Source organism: Strongylocentrotus purpuratus, unplaced genomic scaffold (genome assembly GCF_000002235.5).
Source record: "Strongylocentrotus purpuratus isolate Spur 01 unplaced genomic scaffold, Spur_5.0 spur5_scaffold_1, whole genome shotgun sequence".
NCBI classification, from domain to species: Eukaryota; Metazoa; Echinodermata; class Echinoidea; order Camarodonta; family Strongylocentrotidae; genus Strongylocentrotus; species Strongylocentrotus purpuratus.
Window position 1 is genome coordinate 51280025 of NW_022145594.1, and position 26146 is coordinate 51306170.

Consider the following 26146-nt stretch of genomic DNA (forward strand, 5'->3'; position numbering starts at 1 on the left):
ATTTTCCCATTAATACGCAGCCTAATTTCTGCGTAGTCGGTACGCCACACTACGAAACTCTACGCAGTTCCAGTGGCTTAAAGAATAAGTACCGGTACAGTTGGATCGTTTTTTTTAATTTTTTATATAAGGCCAAATTAAAAAAACAAACATGTTCAGCGTCCTGTTTTTTCGAAAAATGGGAAGGAGGAGACCCTTTTTTTTTTTTTTTTCTTTCTTTTAAAATGGCCGCTCCGTACATTTTCCGTGACATTCGGGCTATTTTTCAAGATGGCGGCCGACATTTTATTTTTATTTTTTTTTTTAAATCAGAAATAAATTTTAGCAGTGCTTTTCATGTTTTTTTTCTTTCAATTTTTTTTTTTAAAATTCAAAAATTCAAAAAAAAAAAATAGGAGGCGGCCCCCAAAAAGGAAGCGGGCGGGGACGCTGTTTTTAAAAAATTTCAAAACAAAAACAAAAACAAAAAACAAAATTAAACAAATTAAAAAAAAAAAAAAATGGAGGCGGCCCCCAAAAAGGAAGCGGGCGGGGACGTTAAACACGTATATTTTGTTACTGGCCTGAATGGCAAATAAAGTTCTTGGTGGTTTTAATTTAGACAGTCTCTATATATCTTTTTACACCCCCCCCCCCTCTAAAATCCCGCGGATTTCCGCGGGTCCTGCTAGTATATATAATATATTCATAATGTTGTAACTTGTAGAACGGCCTTGTATATAATGAGAGAAAACCATACGCCTTGCAAATTGGAGGTTATAAAATACAAGCCCTCAATTTAATTAATTGTCTGTCAGAGGAGTAACAGCTCTGTGAGAATTGAAAGATCAATCTAAATGCAGATTATCGACTTGACGGCAATGACAATTCACAGTGACATTAAGTAAGTACGGCTCATGCTCCCGCTATGTATGATAATAATAGTAGACGTTATTTGTATAGCACATATCACCAACAAAAAGAAAGTACATGTGCACTTACATAAGAAGGACATAGCGAAAGGGCGGAATAGAAATGAACTTGTATGTCTGATACATGAACATAATTAATTACAAACAACAAACATGATACGGGAGGGTGAAAAAGATTAACAGAGTAGAATTTGAGAGGGAGTGAGGGAGAGTAAGAAAGATATAAAGGGGAAGAGGGATGGAGAGAGAGAGAGAGAGAGAGAGAAAGAGGTAAATATAGAGAAGAGGAGGGAGAAGAGGGAAAGAGAGAGAGACAGGGAAAGAGAGATGGGGAGGGGTAAGGAGAAAGGGAGTGCGAGAGATTAAGAGAGGAAGAAGGAGAGATAGAGAAATTAGATACGGGGAAAAGAGGAAAAGTTATAAACCCGTAGGAAACAAATCATTAAATACTTAAGCTCCATACTAGTTCATTACCTTGCCCATACCAACCCTTTATTTATTGAATCAGGTGTTTTGAAATTTCATGATATGTATGTTTTCAGGTACTTATATTTATGTACTTATGTAACAATCACCTCTTGCCAGACTATATTAAAACATTCTTTCAGTTCAATAATGAATATCATGGATACAATACAAGAAATGCTAATGAATTTCATTTACCCAAACCGAGGCTCTCATCTTTTAAAAACTCAATATTATTTCAAGGACCCCAAATCTGGAACTCTCTTTCTTCAGATATTAAACAAGCAGTTTCGTTAAATGTTTTTAAGTCAAAATCTAGGCACTTTATTTTAGACAGGTATTCACCAAGTTTGTTTGTTTAAATGTATAGGTATACCCCCCCCCCTTTATGTTGTTGTAAGTGATTTGTTATTTTTTGTAGCGTCCTTAATGTATTATGTTACAGGGTCAGCTAATCACAAGGCTTGTTCCTTTTTTGCTGTCCTTCTCATACTTAATCCAATGTATACTTTGTTATCAATTTTTCTTGTGAATTTTACCCTTTGTATCATGTTGATTTATGAATGTTTGAATGTGTTTTCTGGATTTTTATGAGCAAATAAATTGAAATTGAATTGAATTGAATTGAAATCCTATGGGTAGGGGGTAAATACCAGTAACACTTCAAAAATGTATAACTTTTCCTATTTTCCTCGTATCCATTTCTCTAACTCTCCTCCTTCCTCTCTTACTGTCTCACACTCCGTTTCTCCTTACCCCTCCCCTCTTTCTTCCTATCTCTATCTTTCTCTTTCCCTCTCTCTTTCCATCCCTCTTCCCCTTTATATCTGTCTTAGTCTCCCTCACTCCCTCTGCAATTCCACTCTGTTAATCTTTTTCACACTCCCGTATCATTATTGTTGTTTGTAATTAATTATGTTCATGTATCAGGCAAAAAAGTTCATTTCTATTCCGCCCTATCTCCAGGGCCTTTCTTTGTGTAAGTGATATGCGCTATACAAATAACGTTAATTATAATCTGTTTTTAGATTGATAGCTTTTAATTATCACAGAGCTGTTACTCCTCTGGCATTCAATTAATTAAAATGAGTTTTTTTTTATATCCTCCAATTTGCAAGGCTTATGGTTTCTCTCATCATAAACAAGGTCGTTCTAAAAGTTACCACATTATGAACTATATATATATATATATATATATATGTATATCTATATATATTTTGTATCAATATTGTGTGTAAAACACGTTCGTTTTCTCTGCATAATATTGGAAAAATCCACCAATTCCTAAACAAAGATGCTACCAAGCCGCTGGTTGAGGCCCTGATAATATCTCACATAGATTTGTGCAATATTTTTCTATATGCTCATCCTGATATTCACACCAATAAATTACAAAGAATCCAAAACTCAGCAGCCAGATTAATCACTAGAACCAGGGAGGTGACAGAAAGGAATAAAAACTCTTGTAAATTATTCAAACGCATTCGTGAGTTCTAAAGTGTAACCACGGGATATGTAACATTCCACTTGGCTTTTAAGTTCCATGCTCCGAGCCGCGCTTGCACTGCGGGAAATTTCGGAGGCCAGGCGCTCCGCCCTTCCTATCATTTGTGTGCTTTACAGTTGGTAAAAGAAAAAATAGATCCTGACAAAAACTCAATATTCTAGGATAATGCTCTAGTTTATGCATGGTTTAATGTCCCGTCATTGAATCCATGATTTACAATCTTCGATAAGTAAACTTTAAGTTTGCTAAAGCGTGTTTTCGCATGTTTTTTTGTATTTTTGCAGATGAAAAAAGGATAAAATTACACAAGTTTTTTATCTGCTTGTTCTACTCACTACACATTCAATAATTAATGATAAATCATTGAAAGGGACAGCGAACAGTAGCTGTGATACCATTTTCTGATGTAGGAATTCAAATCTTGAAATTGGTCAACAGTTGCAGATTAGCGCATAACTTTTCGGCGGCTTGGAGCATGGGGTCAAAGGAAAGCGGCTTGATTCTACTCCTCCCTGCTAGAACCAAACGCAGGTCATGGGATCATCGTGACGTCATCCAGGCGCTATTTTATAAAAATCAGGTCATTATCATATCTCGATAACGAGTCATCAAAAATCAACCATATTTGGTATACATCAACTTCAGGTCAGAGGTCAACAAGAAATGTCGATAAAATCCGCGCGCGCATCAAAATTTGATTATGCTCTGATTCGTCCCAAATTTTTTTTGCACACGTTTCAAAAAATTAAGGCATTTTCAAAATTTGCGCGCGCACACTTATGCGTGCGCGTTTCCGCGCGTACCTGCGCGTACTGGCATTTTGCAACACAGAATCGCCAAATTTTCTCTGTCATCATATTAACCACATTTGTCCAAGCATTTTGATAACTTGTTCACCTTTTTCTGACGAGTAAAAACGCAATTAGCGTCCGTTAAAGTTAAAAGCACGCGCGGACCTTCGCTATATATATCCACAATACATGTGCAAAAACATGCCTATACAAAATTCATTGTAACTCTTCAGCATGGATGGGAACTCCCAATTTGTTTTCATATTTGGATAGAGTATGAGTCGGAGATATGATTTCATTTCTCATTTGGCCCTTAATTAACTCATGACGTCATCATAATGCCCTCCGAACTCAAAATTTTAATTTGCATATTATGACGTCAGCATATTTACGGAAAATTGATTGTATCTCTGTAAATATCGATCGATTTTCTTCCAAATTTTAAAATGATTTAGCTGAGACAATTTCCTACAATAAATTTTCCACAAATTTTCATTTTGACAAAGGCATCATGGCGTATTTTTGCGATTAAAGGAGGCATGTCAATTTTTCACATTTTGTTTATATTCTCCAAGGGACATGACTTTTTCTCAAAACTGGATTCTATATTCCCGTCTTTCGCAGGCAATATCTGCGTTGTTTTTGGCTTCATTTTCGCTGAGCTTTGAGTATGTTGTAGCTGAGACAATAAGCTATCACTGATGTGCCCTTTATTTTTCGATCAGATGCCGGGATCATTCTCATATTTCACTTGCAATGTGGGATTTGAGAATTCCATTTTCCATTTTCCGTTTACAGTACACGCCGAAAATCTCCGCAACACGATTACACGATTTATTTTTAGGATTACACGGTTTACACGATTCACCTGAATCGTGTAACTGTGTAATCGTGTAAATTTACACGATTGAAAAATGTCCCTCTGAATCGTGTAATCGTGTAAATAGTTAAGTGCGTTGGTCGGATGATTCGACCAGATGCAACAATCGTGTAACTGTGTAATCGTGTAAATTTACACGATTGAAGAATGTCGCTTTGTATCGTGTAATCGTGTAAATAGTTATTAGGGTTATAAGGGCATTGGTAGAACGATGCGACAAGCTGCAACAATCGTTAAATCGTATCCTGCTGACACCAATTGCTTTATACACAACTTACCTTCAGTGTACATCAGTTAATTACTGTACTTTATATTCGTGTATATAAACCTCAGCACTTTCCACTAACATGTATCGTATACTAATCCGTGAGACAAGGTAGGAAAACGTCAGAAACAGGAAGACAGATGAAATAGTAAAGGAAAAAAAGATAGCTACGAGGAGAAGGGAACATATAAAAGGAAAATGAGGGTTGGGAGGCACGATAAAGATAAACAGAAAAAATTATGCAAGAGAGAAAAATGGGAAAACTAAAAAGTTGACCGGAAGAAAAGAAAGAGTGAAATAGAGTGATAAAAGAAAAAAAAGGGCGAAACATAGTAAAATTAACAGAAATGAGAAGGCTATGAAACGGAGAGGAAAAGAGACAAATTAATAAGGTAAGAGGGGAACATAATGAGGGAAAGAGAGGCGAGAAAGATATGGGGGAATGGAAAGATATTGAAAGAAAGGGAGAGAGTGAGAGAGAGAGAAAGAGCGATAAAAAAAGCTTTAGTTGAAAGAAAAGGGGAACCGATCAGATTTTAATAGGGGCATTTATCGGAGTTCAATGATGGGGGCATTTATCAAAAGTGAAGAGGGGCACTTCTCGTACTTAAAGGGGGATACTTACTAGAGATTAAAAGGACACTAATGAGAATGGAAAATGGACACTTATTGCAAAGTAAAATAGGAACTCGTCGAAGGAAAAGGGGCGTGTGTCAAAAGAAAAGGAGCACTTATCAGAGTTGAAAGGGGAAGGGGCAATTTTACAAATTAATAGGGACACTTTTCAAAGTAAAATAGGTACTTTTCCTACACTCAAAGGGGCACTTTGGGGGAACTTGAAAAAGTGGGGGGACAATGTGCCGCTAGCTTAACGTAACTCAAAGACAGTTGGCCATTCACTTATTCTATTCATTCTCGGCTTGCAACTGTTCCCTACACTCTGTAGCCAGTGGCTTACATACTTACTTACATGTAATACCTATTGTTCAGGGGGATCCTATGTTCAAGGGGAACCCCCTGAACAATAGGTATTATGTAAGGATCTCTGCCTGTAGCTAGGGCAACGGCCTTTGTCCCCGGCGAGGGTCAATGGCAGGCCACATTCAGAGTAAGCTTCTTTTGTATGTGACAGGAAGTGTGCCCTTAAGCCTTGACCGTAGCTCTTTATACATATAGCTGAATAATGCAATGTTGTAAAAGGTAATTTACGAAAATGAGGAACGCTAAAAAAGCAATAAGTGATCAAAGTCTAAGGCCCGAATTCACAAAGGAGGTTTGTCGTCAAACCTTGGTTTTTGTGCGTCATATGACGCGTTTTGACGCGTTTTTACAAACCAGGTTTGTAAAATGGATAATGATTGAATTAAAAAAAAGTATAACGATATTCATAGTAACGAATGAGCTGGTGAACATAATTCTAATTGGTACAGCCTTGTAATGTAAGAGTATCACAACATACTTAATTATGTTAGCCCTCCTTTACATTTTGTAATCATTTTTACTTATTTACAACTTAGGAATAGCAGAATTCCCCCCTTCCTTCGTCGTTCATCGCTTTTTTCTTTTTTTCTCACCGAGGATTGAATCCGAGAGTGCTTTTCGGGAAGTGGACTGATTTTTTTAACTTTCAAACAGTCTATAATAAAACTAGAGACAAGACACTGCAATTAAAAATATATACAAGAGAAAGAAAGCGTAATGTTCGCTATCCGCTCGTATCGTCCACTTGTCCTCGTTCAACCAAGAAGTAACTTCTTGCTTTTACTGAACTAGACATCCTTAACCTGCTCACCATCACCACTGAAAATAAATTGTAACACATTTCCAGCGAGCAATCGAATCGTGTAAATTTTGAATCGTGTAATCGTGTTGCGGAGATTTTCGGCGGGAAGATTACACGATTACACGATTCGACCTGAATTGAGGAATCGTGTAATTTTACACGATTACACGTTTACACGATTCAAATTTCGCTTCATTGGCAAAAAACGAATCGTGTAAAAATAAATGGTTACACGATTCCCGCGAGCAGTCGAATCGTGTAAATTTTGAATCGTGTAAATCGTGTTGCGGAGATTTTCGGCGTGTACTGTACGTGTATTCGCTATGGGACACGTTTTGGTATTTCGGTAACGCACTTGACTTCCGTCCTCGAGACCCCTGGTTCGAGTCCGGGCGTCTCCAACAATTTTTTTCTTCACTTTTTTGTCTTTTTGACCTTTCACTGTACCGTCTCCTTTGAATATTAAAACACGTAGAATCTCAAATAATGTAATAAACAACCCTATTTACTTTATTATTGCCCTGTTTTCACTTGATCCATTTCTTTTGGCGTGTAAGCCCTATGAGAGATGACTTTTTCTCAACACTGGATTCTACATTCCCGTCTTTTGTGAGCAATATCTCAGTCGTTTTATCTTTGTTTACGCTGAGCTTTAGGTATGTTGTAGCTGAGACAATAAGCTATCATATGTGTGTCCTTTATTTTTCGATCAGATGCCGGGATCATGCTCATATTTCGCCTGCAATGTGGGATTTGAGAAAGAAACAAATCCGTTTACGTGTATTTGCTATGGGACATGTTTTGGTCTATCGGTATTAAACGCACTTGACTTCCGTCCTCGAGACCTCTGGTTCGAGTCACGGCGTCTCCAACAATTGTTTTCTTCACTTTTTTTGTCCTTTTTGACCTTTCACTGTACCGTCTCCTTTGAATATTAAAACACGTAGAATCGCAAATAATGTTATATAAAACCCTATTTACTTTATTATTACCCTGTTTTCACTTGATCCATTACTTTTTGCGTGTAATCCCTATGAGAGATGACTTTTTCTCAAAACTGGATTCTACATTCCTGTCTTTTGCGAGCAATATCGCCATTATTTCTGCTTGGTTTTTGCCGATTTTTGAGTATGTTGTAGCTGAGACAATGAGGTATCTGAATCATTTTTCCAATCAGTTGTCAGGATCACGCTCATGATCATGATCATGATCAATATCATGATGATCATCATGATCATCATCATTATGGTCTGATGATGAGTATCATCAACATCATCATGATCATGATCATGATCATCAATATCATCATTGTCATCAACATCATCATCATCATGATCATCATTATCATTGTCATCATCATCATTATAGCATTATCATTAGTATCATCATCTAACATTATCATAATCATCATCACCATTACTATCATGATCATCATCATGTTCATAATCATCATCATCATTGTTTACATGTCTTTTTAACTTCTCCCTTTGTCTTTATAGTAAATATTGAATTCTATCGTAATAATTGAAGACAGACCACCTTATTCGTCCTCATGACGAATTAAAATCTAGTTTTCATTTAATTTTAATTTTTAAATTTGTATTACCGGAATGTATAATCTTGTACATGTAAGCTATATAGGAATTACGTATCATTATTGTTGTTTGTAATTATTTATGTATATGTATCAGGCATAAAAGTTCATTTCTATTCTGCCGTATCTCTATTTCCTTCTTTTCAAAGCGCACCGGGACTTTCTTTGTGTGAGTGATATGCGCTATACAAATAACGTTGATTATTTTTATTATATATAGCTGGAGCATGAGCCGTACTTAATTAATGACAAGTCACTGTGAATCGTCATTGTCACCACGTCGATAATCTGTTTTAGATTGATATCTTTCAATTTTCACAGAGCTGTTACTCCTCTGACATTCAATTAATTAAAACGAGGGGTTGTATTTTACAACCTCCAATTTGCAAGACTTGTGATTTTCTCTCATCATATACAAGGCCGTTTTACAAGTTACCACATTATGAAATATATATGCATATATATATATTTATATATATATATATATATATATATATATATATAAACGAACCGATCGGGTCCACATGTTATGTCGTCATATTAACTGTGGCAAATTTCACCCCTGTTGAGCCCGTAAGTTCGAGAGAGGACCTAAAGCCGTCTGTCCTCTGGTTCCTCACTAACAAACATTAATGCTTTCTTTAATAGCAGTCGGGTAAAATGACCACCACCACCACTATAACAAAATGAAAAAATAAATCCCATGGTATACGCGTGTTATACTTTATAATTTATTGATATTACTGTTATTATTGCAATTCAGTATGGGCCACCAGCGCCAAAATCAAAATCAACTATATTTATTAATTGCAAAAGAAAGCCCTTCGTATATGTACTGGTTCACAATATTTATCTTACACTAGTCCGATATTTTACAAACTGAAAACCCGAACAGTATTCGACATAAATTCGCTACAACGTTTACTGATCATGTTTAAGTTAAATATAATTTTAATCTAAGTTTTAATACCTTTTTTAGGCTAGTCGAATATCTCGCCAAATTATCAGATATATATTTATTATGTAGTTGACAAGGGTTGAGATCGCGTCTGAGTGTCAAGTCGTGACGTTATGGCATTATTTCAATGCCATCCCCAATTCTAGGTTTTTTTTCACCAAATCATATACACGCAACACAACTCACAAGCAAGATGAACGCCAAACGGGCTCACAGATGATTATTATTTCATGCTGCCAGTCTCGGCTGTGAAATGTAATTGTTCTGTTAAGTGTGACATGGAAATCGGGTTATTCTTAATTAAGCCTCCTTCAGATATGACACAACAAAATTGAGGCGTTGTTTTACCTTTTTTCCCCATATATTTAATATATATATGGGGGAAAAGAGTATATTATACCAGTATAATGTGTGTATATAACGATGTAGAATTTAATGCGCTTCAATACCGCAAGTCCTATGTGGCCCGCAGTTGCCAGTTATTTACATGGCGGCTTTAATTCTTGCGGCACTTCAGCGCGCCATATCTGAACAAGCCTTAAGGCTATACAAGTGAGGCAATAAACATGATTCAATTCATTTCAATTTAGTTTATTTCACATCTATTCAAAAATCTAAAATAACAATGATATTTCAATATAGTATAGTTATACATCGTCTGAGTCAAAATAAATTGATTTCGTCCTGTCTCCGACAAGAGGTGGCGCTTCACCACTTGCATCATCCACATTTGCTGAAACCATGGTAACAAAGGTGAATGAATTGACTTTTGCACATGCAATCATTTTCCACTCTTCAGCTCCCATCGAATATACCATATTACCTCAATCGTTCATGTTTAGGTGAAATTCCTGACATATCAATTTCAAAGTTTCGGTTGCTTTAGATAAACAGCATTTCTATTTAAAACTTGTGTTTAACTAAAATTGCTAACTCCAACAAAAAAAACTTTACGCTTTGGCTCAAAAATTTCTACCCAAAATTATGAAATGTTCAATAACCAAGCCCACATAACTAACAAGAAACATATTTCGATGTATTGAAGCCTTACGTCAAGAGTCATTGTCTCAGACTCTCTTAAACAATTCTGATAATTCCTTTCCCTTCTCCTCTCTCCTTTTTTTGGTGTGAAAACAATGAATAAGCGCCGCCAATGATTAAATTTAGCACTACTTAATGAGTTTATGAAATGCAAACATTGTTGAATTCACAGAATATCAAATGCACGCATAATAATCAATAATCAATAATTTCATCAAACCTACTAGAAGCATAATCACAAATCAACTACTGCCGTATTTTCAGCATAGTGAAATAGTTATCAGTCCAGTTAAGTACTTTTAGCATAACGTGCTAATATACAATGCAATAACTTTCAGCAGTTTCACAAACATTTAGACACATATATGAAAACAAATAGTACTGTCCTTTGCTTGAGAATTGGACACATAATGTTATTAAAGGCATGTCTGAAATCATTTTAACCCCAATAATAATAACTTTTTCTTTTTACCGCTTTACCAGTTATAAAACACCGAAGCGCTTACAGTATTAATATTACCACGATCATTGGATTCAATTAATACTCCGCATGTTAAGGTGTACGTTCTCGTCTCCCTGGGGAGCATTCCAGCTGGTTGCCTTAAATGTTGTATCCTACAGGGCACCCATTTGATACCTGGGTGGAGAGGAGCAATGAAGATAAAATGTCTTGCTCAAGGACATAACAGCCGTGCCGGTGTTCGAACCCACGACCTTTCCATACCCAATCAAGAGATTGAACCACTCGACTACGTCACCTCTAAAAATCAAATGTTACATTTACTTTAGATCTCAGATAAAGAAAGATTAAATCAATCTACAAAACAATCATGAAAGTACATTTGTACTCAATACAAAATCTGTACCTTTAAAATATTCAAATGCCTTCGTCACCAACGTGACCCGAATCGACCTTTCTGACAGAATTGCCAAACAAACTACCGTTCATCAAAATCTATTAATACAAAATATAATCTCAAACATTTGACAGAGAATGACTTTATCGTATCCTATATTATCAATAAGCATTATCATATTGAGTAATTATGAATCGCATTTGAACATGTATATAGAAAATGAGCTACATAAATACATTATTATAAGTATTAGTGATAGTAGTAGTAGTAGTAGTAGTAGTAGTAGGAGTAGTAATAGATACATGAAACACAGATGTATATTGCTTTCTAAAATTCAAGGTGCCTTTGCAAATATCTGTAAACTCTACTGGCCGTAGGCGTCTACTGAAACACCACAAGTCAGATTTGTCAACCACATATCAATCTTTTTGCAGAATGATTCAGGGGGAAAAACAACTTTTGTATAACAATGCAAATGTACTTTTCGGATTTGCCACTTTCAGTGAGCATCTAAATCATGGGTCAAAGGGAAAGTTCACCCTGATAATAATTTGGGTTTTATTGAGTGGTTTTCATATGCATGTGAAATGCTCAAAACAATTTATTTAACACCGTTTCTTTTTTTTCTTAACGAACTTTCTCCGGCTATTATTTAGTTTTACACATGATGGAGAAGTAGTTATTTTTCCCACATTTAGCAAACGCTTTACCAAATTGCCAAGCATTTGTTGTGCTTATTTTACATATGTAGCATTTCAACATCTTTGGTGGTGACTTTGACGTCTGTTAATATGTGACCTTTGTCAATTGAGATGCATGTACGTCTAGGTTTCTCTGCATGAACCAGTTCTCCTTCGTGGCATCAGGGATCCCATAATTCTGCTTGGAGAGTTCCCCTACTCTACATGCAAGCAATTACTCATTCCAAATAAGACAATTTATCATAGATAATTAAAAGAAATACACAATATAGTATCCGTGTGCAGTGCATTTTAATTCGCTTACACCAAACTTGGTACTTGGTACTTTGATGAGTAATTCCTTTGGCAGCTTACTCAGGAAGCTAAACTGGGATGGTAGGTGAGGTGATATTACTAGTAATCGTGTATGTATTGTATTTATTAAACATCATTGATGTACATCAATATTCTGTTTATAGACATAGTTATAATCACTTTACAATGTAATGCAACAATCGATATATAAAACATAATATAAAACATTTACAACACCTTTCTAAATAAAGAATAAGTCATGCAATACGAAATATGTAAATGAGAACTAAAACAAAAGCATAAGATTGTACACGACTAGGAATCTCGATATCGCAAGCAGCGAAACTTGATGTCCCATTGGGAACTTGCTCGAGCTTGTCTTCGTTTCTCGGAGAGCGTTCGGGTGAGGGACATTTTTTTATGATGAGCTTTCCATACGAGTAGAGTTTATTGAAGTTCGCCGTATATTGTTGATAATTTCAGACTTAATTGTCGCTCCATCGTAAATGTGAAGTCTACTCTCGGTTATCAAATACAGCTATTATCGGATAAACACCCGATTCAAACATGAGTTCAAAATCTCCATGAAAAAGCGGAAGTAGACTATTTGTATTTGTCTTTAAGGATCTTGCTGTCACCTGTAATCGTGTAATCGTGAATACCTGTACTCGTATGACAGCAAAACTATGGCGCTATACTGTAATCATTTAAAATGGTGATCTACTCACAATTAAATTTAGATGCTATAGCACAATAAATATTTCAATAAATAAATTAATTAATCAATTCAAATATAAATAGATTCAAGGGAGTGTAGCATGACGAGACTATGTGTTTTTCCCGTGGCCTGACTGGGGGCCAATCGTGTATAAAACGAATACGGACGACGCGACCGCAGCATTCACGTGCGTGCAACATACGCGAAACCAAGCGCAAAGGAGAAACTCGGTCTGTTTCGCAAACGCTAGCGCGCGCTGACCAAGTAGAGATTAGGTCGCTGACTACGAAGTCCATTCTTTTACGTGCAGTAATTCGAAAGAAGACGTAGATGGCGTTAACAATTGTTTGCCATGCTACACTCTCTTTAATATATAAATAGATAAATAAGTATAAACAAGGATAACAAAATAATTAAATAAATCAATAAATCAATTCAACGATAATTCGTTATTGTTCAGGTGTTGATACCAAGTACTTCGAATCCCAAAGACGTATCATCAAATGATGCTAAAGGATGAAACCTGACGTACCGTGCTGTTACTGGCACTGGAAACAGTGTGGTCACATGTGTAGCAGCATCAAAGTGTCCTGCATATGTCTGAAAAATAACGAAAGCAATGGATGATATATATTTCTAAAAATAATCATAATAATTTCTATAACAATAATGAAAATAGTATATAACTAGAAATTTAATTCGTCATGGGGACGAATAAGGTGGTCTTCTTCACTTCTTATGATATATTTCAGAATGGAAGAAGTTATATAGACATGTAAACAATGATGATCATGATGATATTGCTCGCGAAAGACGGGAATGTAGAATCCAGTTTTGAGAAAGAAGGTCATGTTCTGTAGAGAATACACGCAAAATGTGAAAAATTGACATGCCTCCTTTAATCGCAAAGATACGCCATGATGCTTTTGTCAAAATGAAAAATTGTGGTGACTACATTTTGTAGAGATTTGTCTTAGCTAGAAGCTATCAACATTTGGAAGAAAATCGATCAATATTTACAGATATACAATCAATTTTAAATAAAATCGTCCCTATTTTCACGAAGTGACGGTAGTGAGGAAAATCGTCACGCAAAGTGAATGCAATTTTTTTTTCACTACCGTCATTTTGTGAAAACAGCGACGAAATATGCTAATGTCATAATATGCAAATTGAAATTTTGAGTTCAGAGGCCATTATGATGACGTCATGAGTTAACTGAGGGTCAAATGAGACATGAAATCATATCTCCAATTCATACTCTATCAAAACATGAAGAAAAAAATTAGGTCCTCTTACATCCTAATGAGCTACAATGCATTTTGTATAGTCATGTTTCTGCCCATATATGCTATGTATTACACGAGCTCGCACGCACGGACATGTATCTTAAACGGACGCTCATTCCGTTATTAATGGTCAGAAAAAAGTGAACAAATATCAAAATGCTTGGAAAAATGTGCAAAATATGATGAAAGAAGAAATTCGATGATTCTATGTTGCGAAATGCCAGGACGCACGAAAACGCGCGCGCACGCTCGTGTGCGAGTTTTTTTTTGCGAAATGCTTAAAATGGCCTAAAACGTATGCAAACAAATTTGAGACGATTTTGAGCATTTTTTTTGCGCGCGCGCTGAAGCCCACACGTATGCATGCGCGCGTTTTAATCATGATAAATATGAATAAGAAATGCCTTTCCGTTATGAAGATATGATCATGAGTTGAAAGTACCCCCCCCCCCCAAAAAAAAAAAAAAAAAAAAAAAAAAAAAAAAATGGCGCCTAGTTGACGTCATGAAGACTTGATGACCTTGAAAATGTTCTTGTCACGTCTCATGACAATGATCTATGACTGTGCCAAAATTGAAAAAAAATTGACTGAACTGATCTTGAGTTATCGTCGCAACAAAAAAGTGTGGAGAAATAAAAGTAAATAATACCTAGAAATTTAATTCGTCATGGGGACGAATTAGGTGGTCTGTCTTCAATTCTTATGATCATGCTCATCTTCAATTCAATTACCCAATAAACTGATGTTAATGTAAAATGATGTATTAAGATATGGATTGATGAATGAAGTACTGATGAACTGATAGATTGAACTGATGTGAAATGAACTGAATTGATGAGCTAAACGAATAAACTGATGAACTGAACTAAACTGATGAGCTGAACTGATGAACGAAATATTGAGAAATTATCATGATGATGCATGATGTTCATGATCAAATTTAATGCAAAAAAATATCAAAATAAGTAGGCCTAATGAATATGACACAAAGTATTGAGAAATGAACTACTTGATCATGATCATGATTGTTATGATGACGATAATGATAATCATGATGATGATCATGATGATCATGAGCGTGATCCTGACATCTGATTGAAAAAAGTGAGGGATATTTAGATAGCAATAGTCTTAGCTACAACATACTAAAAAATCAACAAAAACCAAGAGGAAAAAACGGCGATATTGCTCGCAAAAGAAAGGAATGTAGAATCCAAATTTGAGAAAAAGTCATCTCCCATAGGGATTACACGCAAAAAGTAATAGATCAAGTGATAATGGGGTAACAATAAAGTAAATATGGTTGTTTATTACATTATTTGCCATTCTACGTATTTTAATGCGAGTTCAAATAGGAAGCTAATGAAGAGATCTAAGAATAGAAGTTATGTGTTCATATTTTCTGGTTTTGGTAATGAGACGGGCTGCCATGTTCTGAATACGTTGGAGTGGAGAAATGGTGGAATCTGGTAAGCCAAAGTATAATCGGTTATACAATAATCTAAATGGGAAGTCACAAACGCGTGGACAGTCAAATCCACATGTTCAAACGAGTTAAAAGTGGGGAAATCGTTGTTCAAAGAGACACATTAAGAGCAGAACGATGGATGATACAGATTCCCCCCCCCCCCACCAGATCCAGTGCGACGTGCCTTGTGGACAATCACATAGTTGGGTAATGTGTAGTTAATGTTCGCAATGGTGTGGTTGTCTTGTGAATCACCCTTTAACTAGGACTCAGTAATGACAAGTAAATCAAGGTTCTTTTCGAGGATTAGATCACAGATACATACAACTTTGTTATTCATGGTTCTAGCATTCCAAAGACCCAAACTTAACGGTGGATCAAGACATGAAATAGTTGCAAGACAGGATAAAGACGTGCAATATAGACGTGCAAAAAATGGTCTAGGAACGTAGCTGTACTTTTCAAGTTTATTGCGAGCTTTCGGCTTGTGAGGCCTTCTTTAGGTTTTGAAGTGAAAACACATACAGAAACAAATATATTGTATGAACAAAAATACATGGCACACAAACTTAATATCACTCAATCATAATCAAGCAGCATGAACATAGCAACAATTAGTACGATAAATAATTCGGAATAAACTTAGAAATGATTATGCAATTTCTTCATGCCTACATTTTCTGGAACACTGGTTGTCATGTCAGAGTTGAGAATTCTTGCACTCATATATATATATATATATATACATTAACATAGAGTATTGTGAAAGGAGTTAAAAGCTATTCAAACAGGGTAGCAGCCTTGAAAATACAATTGACGGGAAAGGATGAAATGTGCATCATACAAGTCTATGCACCCACAAGTGATTATGATGATATAACAGTGGAGGAATTCTATGAAGATATCAATAAGGCCATTACAGACAATTCGGGTACCTACACAGTACTTATGGGTGACTTCAACGCGAAAATCGGACAACGTGAAAAAGAGGAAGAAAATACCATGGGATCATTCAGCTACGGAGAAAGAAACAGGAGAGGTGAAAGGATGATAGAATTTGCAATGGAACATAAACTTAAAGTGACCAATACATACTTTAAGAAACACAAGAGTCGTTACTGGACCTGGGAGAGTCCAAATGGAGTTACTAAAAACCAGATAAATGTTTATACTAAGTAACCAGCGAGGGATAGTCAAGAACTGTGAAGTCATCACCAATGTAGATATTGCAAGTGATCATAGAATGGTCAGAGTCAATATCAGCATCAACAAGAAACTAGCCAGGCTTTAATAGATTCATTCAAAATAATAGGAAGGCACGGATTAACATCATGAAGCTGAAGGAAAAGAAAGAAGAATTCCATCTAAAGCTTCACAACCGATTTGATGGATTAGAGTTGGTGGATATGGATATTGATGAGAGATGCGATATGGTGACATCAGCAATGCTAGAAGAAGCCAAATCTGTAGCCCCAACTGAGAAAAGAAAGATAGTAAGATCGGAAGAAGACAAAGAAATAGAGGAACTAGATCAAAGAAGAAAGGAAATACGACTGAAAGAATCCAAGACAACAACAGAAAAAGTGGAGTATGCAGAAATAGTCAAATTGGTGAAAAAGAAACGACGCCAAAGGAACAGACGAAAAACTTCTAAACTCATTTTAGAAACTCTAGAAAGCGGAAGGGGACCAAAACCAATACAAAAGATGGCAAGCAAAAAGTCTAGAATGAGCAAATTGAAGCAAAAAGATGGAAATATAACTTCTGAGAGATCGGAGATACTAGAAATATGCGCCGATTTCTACCAGGAGCTTTATGGTTCAACGAAAAAACAACCGAAAGATCATATAGATACCTCATCCAGAAAATCAGACATACCACCAATACTACAGAGAGAAGTTGAGGAAGCTGTAAACAGTATGAAGGACAACAAGGCACCGGGAAATAAAGAAATAACAAGTGATATTATCAAACATGGAGGTATTTTAAAAGTCGCATTTAAATGGAGGAATAAATATTGATAGGGAAATACTTAATGATCTAAGATTCGCTGATGATGTGGCCTTGATCTCAACATCAACCAAAGACTTGGAAGACCAGCTGACAGGTCTCAACAGGGAGAGCTAACGTTTTGGCCTAACTATGCACAAAGAGAAAACTAAATATATGACTAACTATGACACAGATGAAAACATCTAAATAGAAGGTCGAACGTTAGAGAGAGTGAGCAGTTACAAGTATCTGGGACAAACTTTGAAAATGGAGGACACCACAAAATAAGAAGTTATAATGAGAGTAAAAGCAGGATGGATGAACTTTGGAAGATACAAAGACATGTTGACTGATAAAAACATACCCATGTCACTAAGAATAAGAATGTTCAACCAATGCATTCTAACAACTATCACATATGGATCAGAAACATGGTCATTGACAAAGGATCTAGAACAGAAGCTTGTGACTGACTACTCAACGAGCTATGGAGAGAAAGATGTAGCATTTATCTCTGCGAGACAAAATCAACCACAAAGTCATACGCCAGAAAACAAAAGGTTAAAGACATCATGGAGAAAGTCAGAGAATCAAAGGGTATTTCGTCTCTAAGCATTTTACAAATATTATTACCCCGGTCATCGGATTCATTCACGCACAATGAGCACCATCTCCACTCCTTTCCTACCTCATGGTCACCATGAGAGAAAAGGAAATTACAACCACCCAACCCCTTCCCCCGAAAGCTGGTTTTCATCTAGAACAGAGCCTGAGTGTAGTACCTACAGGGTGACACAGGGGGCACGTTGCCCCTTAGTAAAAGGGCAGAATAAAAATAAGAAGGGTTACAAAGAAGGGGGAGAAAGAAAACAAGAGAAAGGAGAGAGGAAACGAGTAAAGAGTAGATATATCAACCAACCAGACGCCCATCATTATGATTAAAGACCTCAAATTGCTCTTCATCCACCGGGTGAGTTTACCCCCCCCCCCCCCCTCCCCTCCGTGCCCCTTCTATATCTCGATCCATGCTACACCACTGGATGCCTAATTATGTTTATGATGGATATGCATGCCCTGTGCCACACATCATAACGCTTCCGTTCCCGTTTATTCAACAGCAGCCCTGAGATATTATCCTGTTTAATTAACTAAATTAACACTTTTAACATGTGAGAGGGGCAATTCATTTGATACTGCGGTCCGTGTCGCCTAATTAGTCTATACATTTTATCTATTATGCTAAACGACCGTCAACGTTGCCATAATAGTATAATGTTAATTTAATAATTTCGTTCTGGTTCTGCATGGATTGGTTTTAGACGTCAACATTTCTTCTATGTAGACATTATAGAAGCCACGTTTTTACGTTAAAATTGTTGGGATCGTAGATTAGGAAGATTTAATTATACATATATATTTAAAACTAGCTCGTATTATATCTGACGCCTAAATTAAACTTAGCTTTTTCACTGTCCATTATACTACATAATAACACTACATGATTGATATAACGGGGAATCGCAGTAAGGATCACAAGTGTATGGCCAAATGGCATTTCTTCAAGTGCCTCACTTCATTTCCTGAAATAAAATGGCATGTGCCTTTAAAACAAATTGCTAATTATGCTACCTGCTGACTCATACGTGATCCTTCCTTGCTGATTACGGTATGATATGAAATGGTGGTTAATGGTACTATGTCCCATTTGCAGGCAAACAAATGAAAAGGTTAAATTTCAACGGAATTTAAAAGACAATACTCATTTAGAACTCCCCCCCCCCATATATATAAAGTGGGAAAATAACGACTTTTAGTTGTCGAATCGACTTAAGAGCTATACAGCCAGTAAGTTATAGTCTGATTTTTCAGACCATTGAACCGAATGGTCGTACGTTTTATGCTGCGCAAAGATTCAATCAGTTTAATGTTGGCCATTACAAGAAGTGGGTTATTGATGTAGAAAAATGCTCGTGTACCCTTTATAGCTCTTTTTATGTATGTTATTACCACAGATGAAAAAAAAACAGTCAGTCACTCACTAGTGTCTGACAGTGAAGTCTAGCAAGTAAACGGGTTTCCTTGCATAATTTGAATATTAGGACACTGCTAATGTTTAAATTTCATAGACATACATGACATATTCATAATTCCTGCAAAGTTCTACACAATTTGATGTTGGCTGCACAAGGGACATAGTATATTTAACATTTATTAATTCCACATCAGCATTGAGCCCTCAAGCCCCCTTTGTAGAACGACTAGCGCCGCAGGGACGTGTAGGTAGCACAATACACTTTAGTAAATTACATTTATACATCATATATCACAGTTAAATGGATTCACCGCCCTTTACGTGTACATTCGTCATATATGGGCGGTTTTGTATTACGCAACATATGCTCCAATAAAAATGGGAATGAAATTCAGCCAGCCCGATCAATTGCTTTGCATACAGCGAAGTTTTTTTCCTCAACCCTTTTGCTGATAATATTTGAATTACAGTCGACTTTCTATGTTCGTCTGAATCATGATTTATTATTTATTGTTTCCCTTACTTATTTTAAATTTCTACCCGGTTCTCCGTACGATACATCAAAGGCGGCCTGTGTATATCTAATCAAATTCGATACAATGTTAGATGTGGTATTTCATCCTGTACTGGATATTTTTCTTTAACATTGACATTGTAGAGGGGATGTGGCGGGGTTTAAGGCAGGCTTACTCAATGTGCTACTCTGCCTGTACACACCTAGCGTATAGGTGTCAGATTCTGACACCTATACAGTCAGAATGCCCCTTCAATAAAATATTCAAAGTAAGTTCCAAACAATGTTTTATTCAGTTTTCTATAAGAAAACAATTTCATAGTACAAACTGCTTGGTTTATCACGTCTATAGATTATGAAGTCAACTGTTACTTGATAATTAACATCACACTTTTCTTTCTTTCTTTTCTCACATGTTCATCTGAAAGTTTAAGTTGAAATGCCTCTAGTTTGCATCAAACATTTTGTGAAAAAAGAATTGTCAAACGTTTGCAAAAGGCAAGTTGAACGGGGGAAGCTTTACAAAAATGGTATGGCACGAAAAAACGAAACCGGAAGGCAAGAAATTTAACTGTTTGGTGATATCGGAACTATTTAATCCAGGAGCCTCTTTAGCAATACTATTCTTCGTTGCAAAAGACTACCCAAAATGTTACATCTGGATGGAGAGGGAAGTACGCTTTGCCAAAGGAAAATTGAGTGCCAGGCTGGGTCTCGAACCCTCTACGGTTGGTTTGAGAGTTAATTGAATTAACCACTATAATTATCACGACACCGCCTATTATTGAACATAAAATTGTAATTATATTGAATGAATGACATTTGTATAATTATATAATGCCTGGTCACGGTAATAGTGTAATCAACAAGTTGTGATCAATGTCATAATAACATGGTTCTTTTTCAGTGCCATATAAATATGAATTGAAACAAATGCATTTTTTTTGGCTGTAGCGTAATTTTTCGGCTTCATGTCATTTTCCGAAGGTTTGTAATTCCAAAGGCTTATAATTCCCAAGGCTCATATTTCCGAAAATTAAATTGGATTCTTAATTCCGAAAATGAAGTAGAACAATATATTGATTATCGGAATTATGGACCTTCATATATTAACGAGACTTTTTCATTTTCAGAATTACACACATTTCGGGGATTTTGCATGCAAATACTACCTGGTTCGGTGCAATAGTAACGCTGGACATCATCAGGAATCTGGAGGTCTGCTGGGAGGTCGGATATTAACCAGTCTAGATCGGATTGCATGGGTTTCGGGATCAATTGTACAGTCTCACCGCTCTCCAAGGTGATCAAAGGACATGACATCGTGGTTATATGAAGACAGACGTCATTTACGTCATGTAATGCTATAATGGAATTGAGTTAAAGAATGAATAAATTTATAAATACATTGATAGATAAACACATATTTAAACGAATTTATAAGTACATAGAATAGATGTTAAAGAATAAACGGTAGGAATTAATGAATGAACAAATAGATAGAAAAATGAACGTTAAAATGAAATCCTCATGAAAAACAACCAATACATTCCAATAGAGAGAAGGAGCAACACTGGCCATTGGGTGCCAGCATTGTTCTCGAAAGCTCATTTCACGTAGGATATTGGTTACCGAACAAAATGGTCTAATATAATAATGAGTTGTACATGCACAAATATTTAATGCAATTTATACATCACAATGGGGTCGAGCACATAAAATCTTTAAATAGATCTTTAATCTGATCCCCACTCAATTTATGTTACTTGTGGTTCCAACTCCTGATTTGAATATGTCCATCTTTTAATATGTATCACATGCGTTCATACGCAAATTTATGTATATGTATTTTATATATTGAGTGAATAATTGAACTGAATTGAATTAAATTGAAAATTAATTGATTTTGAGCAGCGCTTTGCTCACATTTTAACACTACAACGCTACCTTTGCATCTTGGGTCGAGGAAACCTACATCACAATACTCCCATATTATCCCATGATTGGTGGTGTAACACCAAGCAGTGTCATCATTATCTGGGCTCCTGCAATAGTTGTCGTCTAGTCCCGCGTTAGGACAGTCAGCTGGAGTATAAAAGTGTTGGTGGGGATCCTGAGAGGTCCATGCTTGACAATTATGACCGTTGATTGTCTGAGATAGGTTTCCCCTGTAGTTCACTCCAGTAGAATCTTCTTGACATGCAGGTGTGTCTCGAGAAAAACAGGATAAGGTCTAAACGTTACATAATTAAAACATTAGGATTGCCGCTCTTGAAATGAATACGTAGCAAGATGATACGTAAGCGAAAACGGGCCCAAAGATTACAACTGGCAGTAAGTAGGGGGAGATAGGGTTGGTGGTCTTACCTGATACACTGACTGTCTGAACTCCATTCACTATTACAACGATGGCTGCAATTACATGTAGCTTTAGTATATACCCCATGCTTGAGGGCGTCCTTCCTCCACCAGAGGCAATCCCAAAGATCCTACATGAACTGAAAATGGTGTAATCGATGTAATTTACAAGGTGTCATAGTTTTATGGGGTGAGGTGAGACTGGAAAATATGATCACAATATTTAAAATGAACTGATTTTCGAAAGTCGCCACCTTTTTATTTATTAACAGATTTGAGGCACTGCACTAATTTCGTTTCAAACTTAATAGTAGATATCAGCATTAAAGGTGACACTGGCTTAAAAGTTATAAAGCGTTTCAGGAAGCAGTCATTGGTTAACAAAAGCAACGTACTAAACTGTGGTAGCTTATGTTACAAATATCATGATCAGTCTGAGGTTGAAACCATTTCATGATAAAGAAAAATCGTTCTTTATGTAATGATACCCTATTCGTTTCCATTTTCTAAAACATTAATAGCAAGTGAGGGAAGCAAGCGAACACAAATTAAGAATCTGTTCCGCTTGTTCGTGCAGTGTTGTAGGTCTACAGTTTGGCATGTAACTACTATCCATTTCCAATCAGCATTAGGCTAACACGGGACGCACTATACCTCGCGGAGGTTCGATACGGGATGCTGACAATTGGTCGACATACGGGACAATCCCATAAAATACGGTACTGCTGGTTACAAAATCCTGTATTAATTTAAAATGGACCTTACTCGACGACCTGTTGTTAAGGTCTCACTGCAACCAAAAAAGGAAATTATCAAGTAGAAAAAAAAAGCGATTGACCTGCCCTTGTGAGAGAGTTGTATGGTCCACCAGGTCGAATGCAAAAAAAAAGCTCAAGCATTCATGGGAAGACAAATTGACTGTTATTAGTGGCACAAAATCTGTCATTCTGCAGACGAATAAGTGCATCCTAGTCAATAATTATGTGCGACTCAGTGAAAGGAGTGCATTGGATCAAGAAAATAAATGTGATTGACAGATTTGGAAACCTGATTAGAACAAGCTTTTTCCATAAATTGTTCTAGAAATTTGTGAATTAGAAATCGGTTAATGATTAAAATGTATTCAATAACGGAGTAATAACAGAAGATCTTAGTGCCAAAAGAAACTCACCGTAAGACAGTGATACATTCATTTTCCATTTCATTTCATTTATTCAACCATTTAATATATTCAACTATAAAACGTGATCTTATACAAAGTAATAAAGGTTAGGAGCCCTAAAAAAGCAAGAGCTTGTAAACAGGGCCCCTTGAGCAAATTATACATGCATAAAACACATATTTAATAATACGAATATTTAATCATCAACATACAAACACATAAATACATTTCCACACATACAGCTAAAAGGATAAAAGAAGATGAAAAAGAGTAAGTAGTAGAAAACAAAGAAGAATTAAAACAGAAAGAGACTTAAATATAAATGCTAATCATGACCACGGAGTGTTGAAGGTAAGAATCTATCAGCCACGTCAACAAAATTAAACAAAGGTAAGTCCGCCAGTATGTACTACAATCTTGTCGAAAGAGATTTACAGCAGAGAAAACGTAGTACTACCCCAAATATTCAGTACCGGTTCATCTCATGATTTAAAGACACCGTTTAACAGTGTTAAATCTGAGGTGCATGGCCCTACGTGTTATGAGTGTCTGTAATATGTTAAAGCCCTACAAAGGTTGCGTTTCAAAATGATCATGAAGTGCTTTAAACAATTTTGTTTGAATTACCGGTTTTTAACATACTTATTTCCCCCAATAGACTGTAGTGTTTAATATACAAACCGTTCGGAAAACTAAATTTGATTTCGATTTCCAATTATATTTTTCTTGATAATCAGACAGGCGATCGGCTTGTACAAGTCGTGGGATTCCTGACTGGTCTAAAGGTTTATAATTATCATTGCAGCATGAGCTAAACCCAGGGTTTGTTTCAGAATCTGAGACAATGTTACCGAGTCACTTTAATGTATTGACACGAAAAGAATTTAAGCCCATAGTGTTTGATGAAACGGATGACTTTGTCGTGTGTCATAAATGAAAAGAGAAATTTAAAGTAAGCATGTAGTTTGAAATGTAACCCAACTGTCAGTAGCAGGCAAAATATGCAGATGACGAAATAAAGGTCCATTTGGACTTCGAAAGTGAGAGTTTGATATATGTCTAAGTACTTTCTTTGTAGTAATTTCAACCTGAGGAGGTGGGTTTTATATGAATAGCCCCAGAAAATAATACAATACAATAAATGAGGCAAGGTAATATTATTATAGATAGTGATGAGTATAGTTTGAGGTCGAATATATGTTAATCATGTTATGACACCAATACCGCTTAAAATCTTTGCAAAATAATATTATATATAGGATTTCATGAAAGAAATTCTTCCGAATAGCATTATAATATTAAGAAGGTTAGGTGTCTTACCTTCTAGAGGTGTTTGATAACAACCAGTTCGTCTAAAATTTGAGGATCACTAAAGTATGCAAAGAACACAAGTCCAAGCCCGAGGAATGCAAACTGATACTGATCAGCAAACCAGTCTTCCACCACTCACCATGCGCATGTTGGCTGGCGTCTCAGAATCAATGTTGGGCGGCGCTGCAACAACACCCACAACATCAGCTACCGACCAATCATCTCGAACGTAGGGATGAATCTCATGCGCAGGCTGTGTTGTTTAGAACCAATAGTCTGGACGACGAGTGAATACTGTATATAGCCGCTCATGTATTTTGTTCGTTACATTCTTTATTCATTCAATATTATATCAGACAGAATGTTTGTTCGGGAAAAGGGACTTGGTAACATTGTTCAGATGAGAGATAGTGGTGCTTAGATAGTGATAGTGACTTCAATGCTAGATGTACAATTAAATATAATCTGAAAGTGAAAACGGATCATTGTTAATGATACAAATTGGGAAAAACTGATCCGATCGAATGGCCATAGGCGCTATCTGAAATATTTGAAATTTACTGGGAACACCGGTAGATCTTTGGTTATTCAATTTCTCGAAAGCAGAAGTGTTTTAGGGGCTAAATTTGTTAGTGCTTTTAATACATCCACAGGGGCATCCAAATGTATCCAAATTGTAAATAATTACTATCCATCCAATTTTCAAAATTTCCCAAAACTTTGCATTACTTGGGTCGGGTAATCATTTGATTTTCGGTTTCATTTTTTCAGGAACGCAAAGTACATATGGATACATATATATGGTTTTGTGCTTGCCCAACAAAGCAACATGTGCATTCTAAATATATATTTAAACATCCATTTGAGCAGGATTGATAAATTACTGTAAAATAGAGTGGATAGAGAATAAAAGAGAGGGGCGGAAAGGAGAGACAGAGAAAAAGAGAGAAAGAGACAGGGAGAGAGTTAGAAAGGGGTAGGGTGGGGGTAGAGATTAACCGAGTTGAATTTGTGAGGAAGTTAGTGAGAGGGAGATAAAGAAAGAGATAAAGGTGAAGGGGGAGGAAGAGAGAGAGAGAGAGAGAAAGAAAGAGAAAGAAAGGTAGAGAAAGGAGGGGAGGGATAGGTAGAGAGAGGAGAAAGAAAGAGAGAGGGGAGTACGGAGAAAGGGAGTGAGAGAGAGAGAGAGAGTAAGAGAAAAGAGGAGGGAGAGCGAGGGGTAGAGAAATGGAAAGGGGGAAATGGGAAAAGTTA

At 36.3% G+C, this 26146-nt stretch overlaps 1 long non-coding RNA gene across 1 annotated transcript; it reads right to left on the reverse strand.

Annotated features, from left to right (window-relative positions):
- Positions 1 to 22152: 22152 nt before the first annotated feature.
- Positions 22153 to 25022, reverse strand: LOC115921517. The gene is made up of 3 exons (XR_004062925.1): positions 24902 to 25022; positions 22429 to 22559; positions 22153 to 22272 (listed from the first exon to the last, which is right to left on the reverse strand). It is a non-coding gene; the product is annotated as an uncharacterized LOC115921517 (long non-coding RNA).
- Between the last annotated feature and the right edge of the window lie 1124 nt (positions 25023 to 26146).